At 48.4% G+C, this 4,359-nt stretch overlaps 1 long non-coding RNA gene across 1 annotated transcript; it reads left to right on the top strand.

Moving 5' to 3' along the window:
* The first annotated feature begins 2,861 nt into the window (after window positions 1-2,861).
* Window positions 2,862-4,155, top strand: LOC138762838 (uncharacterized). Its single transcript, XR_011357195.1, has 2 exons — window positions 2,862-2,973; window positions 3,553-4,155. It is a non-coding gene; the product is annotated as an uncharacterized lncRNA (long non-coding RNA).
* Window positions 4,156-4,359: the final 204 nt, after the last annotated feature.

Genomic DNA, 4,359 nt, shown 5'->3' with positions numbered 1-4,359 from the left:
GGTAAGTTCCAGATCTCGGATCTGCCCAGTAGCTGGTCTCCAGGCAGAGGCCCAATCTGAAATGGCCTTTAGACAGACACATGGAAAGAAAAAATAAGAGGGTTACAGGGAGGGGGCTTTATGGCCTGTACTGTGCTATAGTGTTCTATGTAAGTGGTGGAACTTCTCCATGCGAGCAGGTTTTGGGCTTAAAGATGCCAGTTCTGCCTTGAACAGCAAGGGGCATACCCACCTGTCCATTTGGACTCGCTCGCGTTGAGCGAGGCTGGCTCCCTCGCCAGGTGTCTGCAGCCTGTTGCAGGCCTCTGTTCAGTGAGCTGGGGTTCTCCATTGTGGACCCCATCAAGCGGGGGTGCAGCTCACGTCTCACAGCTGGGGGATCGTCACTGGATGATCAGCTGCTCCGGAGTGGGGCATGTGACGGCTCATTGCCCCGTTGGTCAGGCACGTGTTCACTTCCTGCTCTCTGTGAGGGGGGGGGGGTGGTTGGGGGTCACTGCTGCAATGCTGTCTTTATTTCATGGAGCACAGGAACAGGCCCTTCGGCCCATTGTGTTGTGCCATCCATGATACCATTCAAAACTAATCCTATCTTCCTGCACAATCTATAGGAGATGATTGTGGAATTCAAAAGGACCAGGAACAGCCACCCTCCGCTACACCTCAAGTTCTTGGAGGCCACTTAACTAGTGACCTCACTTGTCAGGAAGATACGACAGGGACTGCACTTCCAGAGAAGACTGAAGTGGACAAGCCTACCGGCCACCATTTTTCTACAGGATCTCTGTCAAGAGTGTCCTGGCCGATGTATTACTGTTGTTTGAGAAAAATGAATCGGAGGTTGTAGAGCTCGTCGAAAGAATCAAAGACTTGTTGATCCAAACTAAAACAGGACCATCAGAGCGACAGAGAGGATCACTGGACTCTTCTCCCTCCCATCACCCCCCCCCCCCCCATTGGCATGATCTACCACGATTGTTGTCTGAAGAGGACCCCTTCCACCCTGCACACAGCATCTTTCAGCTGCTCCCGTCGGGGAAGAGATCCAGGAGGATCAGAGCCAGCACCACCAGGCTGAGGATCAGCTTCTTCCCGCGGGGAGTGAGAATAATGAACGACCAAAGGAACTGCTCACACAGACCCTCCAAGACTCTTATATTCATGAAACAATATTGTAGTGAATGGTGCAGTGAACAAAGCACACAGAAGTTGTCTGTGAGCTGAACCAACGGAAATGTTTAATGGAATATTTTCAACAGTTTAAATAATTACAGTTGGTGTTCTATCACAACCACCCAACCTCTGAAGTTACGTGCCTCCCAGAGTTCTTTGTGCCCCTCGGCCACCGGGAACTCCTGATCCTGTGGGGGCCGCAACTATGGACGCTGCTTTGATAAGGGAGTGGCGCGGTTCGCCACATTATATTTATTTGTTTTGTATAATTGTTTTGCATTCGTATTGTGTGTCTGTTACATCTGGTTAGGTGTCAGCATGTTTTGCACTGAGGACCGGAGAACGCTGTTTCGTTGGGTTGTACTTGTACAATCACAGGACAATAAACTTGAACTATATCACCCCATTCCCAGCATGCTGTTCTGTCCATATGAATGGCTCTTAAACGTTTCAGGAAGGATGTGGATGGTTTAGAGAGGGAGCAGAAGAGATTCACCATGATGTTGCCTGGTTTGAAGTGCACAAGCTATTGGGAGCGATTGAACAAACTTAGGTTGTTTTCTCAGGAGTGTCAGAGGCTAGGGGGAGACCGAATAGAAATATGTAAAATTGTGAGAGGCACAGGATGGGTAGACGACAGAGTCTTCTTCAGAGGGAAAAAATATAAAGTACGAGGTTGATGGTGCAAAGAGGTGGAGGGGGGGTGGAAGTTGAAGGAAATGTACAGGGCGAGTTTCTTTCCAGAGAGTGTGTTGGGGGCTAACAGCAGTTGTGCTGGAAACAGATGCGATAGCAACATTTAGAAGGCATTTTGACAGGTTGGGAATGGAGGGGGTGGGGGTGGGAAGACAGATCTGTGTAAAGAGATGGGGTTAGTTTGATTGGTGCAATTGTTACTACAGACATGATGGGCTGAAGGGGCTGCTCCTGTGCTCTTCTGTGCTCTATGTTCTATTCTTATTTTGTTTGGCAGGAAAAGTAAACCAAATTCAATTGTTTACTGGTTTAAAAGAAAGCTGCTTTTTTTTTTGGCTGCTCTGAATAACGTGCCCCAAAATGAATCTTTGGTAAAGGATGCAATTTCCTTTTGGTCATTTTTGATTGATGTTCAGCCGGACAGGTCACCTGACAGAACAGCCCAGATCTTGGGCACCAGTCTTCACTCCATCGAGGACATCTCCATGAGGCGGTGTCTTAAGAAAACAGTTTCTATCCTCAAGGACCACCCAGGCCATGCCCTCTTCACTCTGCTACCATCGGGGACAAGGTACAGGAGCCCGAAGATGAGCACCCTGCAGCACAAGGACGGCTTCTTCCCCTCCGCCATCAGATTCCTGGATGATCAGTGAACCACAGGCTCTGCCTCACTCATTTACACAAATTAATTTATTTTAAAAATGTAATTTCTAATCATATTTGCATTGGTAACGCTGCTGTAAAACAATGAATTTTGTGACTGGTTCCTGATAATTAATTTTGATTCTGACCCTGACCTCAAGCTGATGATGGAGATACTTGAGTTCCAATTGATCTCACCGCCAGCAAAAATCAGTGGCTGTTGATTAACACTTAAGTGTGCAACTCATTTCCCTGTGCTGTGATTAGATTTGTGTATGTTCCAGGCAAGAGGTCAGTCAGACATCACACGCGTGTGTGGGTATGTGTCAGTCAGTCAGACATCACAATTGAGCAAGTGTCACTGAGTCACGAGGGGTGACTCAGCTATTGCACAGATTTATCATCACCATGACCCGCTTGCTTCACTGCAGTTCCTAGCAACATGGAAAATAAAAGACGATGGTGAGATGTGATTTTTTTTTTCTTTGCAATTGTCAAAAGAAACACGTAAAACTGCAGATGCTGGAACCTTAAACATTCATCGAGAAAAGGGAAGAACTCAACAGGTCAGGCAGCGTCCGTGGAGAGAAATGGTCAGTCATTGACCCAAAACTTTGACGACTGAGCACCTCGGCTCTGTCCGCCGCAATAGTGCAGATCTCCCAGTGGCCACCCATTTCAATTCCCCCTCCCATTCCGTTGCCGACATGTCTGTCCGTGGTCTCATGCTCTGCCAGACTGAGACCACCTGACGATTGGAGGAACAACACCATTTCCATATGGGCCCCCTCCAACCGGACGGCATTAATATCGACTTCTCTTGTTTTTGTTAAACTCCAACCCCCCACATCTATCCCTATGTCTCTTTTCCTCTAATTCTCTCTCTATCTCCCCAGTTTCCTGTTTCCTTTCTCCCAGCTCTGCATTCCCCCCCCCCCACCCATCAATTCTCACCTCTTCTGTGTCATATCCATTATCCAACTAACACCTTTTGTTGTTGGTCTGAGCTCCTCCCCCTGCTCATTGTTTCCTTCTCCCCAGCCTTTTAATTCAGGCTTCACTTGCACCTTGAAGAATGGCTCAGGCCTGAAACGTCGGTGATATACCTTTACCTCCCGTGGACGCTGCGAGACCGGCTGAGTTCCTCCTGCATTTCTGTGTTTTTACAGCAATCTCAACGTCTGCAGACTTTTGTGTTTCACCCCTGGACTATTTCTCCCCACGGAATGCTGCAAAACCTGCTGATTCTCTTCAGCTTCTCGCAGGACGCTTTGTAAGTGCATTAGCTGCTTTATAGTCTGTGGGATTCTCCCCTCCAAAGAACAGCAGAGGTCACTGGGGCCTTTTAGACATTAAATGAATCGAGGGATGGGGTTAATGAAGAGAAGGGGTGCTACAGTGAAAGGCCAGCTACGATCTTATCAAATCAAGAATTATTAGTGTAGTAAACCGACCCGCAAAATGGCTGACGGACGCGGCAATTGCGTGGACCTGGGGGTAATACCGGCCATCGTCCCAGATGACCTCTGGAGGGAACGCTGGTCAACCCGAGGTCAGCGCTCCGATGATGCAGGGCCCTGACATCAACCCCAGGGGCTCGTATAAGCTGAGCTGCCAGAGCAATAAAGCAGTCTTTGATTTTGACTCCTCATGTGCGCGTCTTCCTTCCACACTCGTTGTAGTGCGTACGCTACAGTCTCCTCTACTAAGCTTAGATTTCCATGCCATCCAGGCGAATCCACTCAAACCGCAGGTGGTGCAGTAGTAACAAATAAACAGTGCAGAGAAGTGAATGACAAAAAGTTATCGAGCGACAGAACAGGGAGAGGGACCGAGTGTCCTTGAGAA

Source organism: Narcine bancroftii, chromosome 5 (assembly GCF_036971445.1).
Source record: "Narcine bancroftii isolate sNarBan1 chromosome 5, sNarBan1.hap1, whole genome shotgun sequence".
Classification (NCBI taxonomy): domain Eukaryota; kingdom Metazoa; phylum Chordata; class Chondrichthyes; order Torpediniformes; family Narcinidae; genus Narcine; species Narcine bancroftii.
The sequence above is the reverse complement of the archived record's forward strand: the minus strand, read 5'-3'. Positions and strand labels throughout refer to the sequence as shown.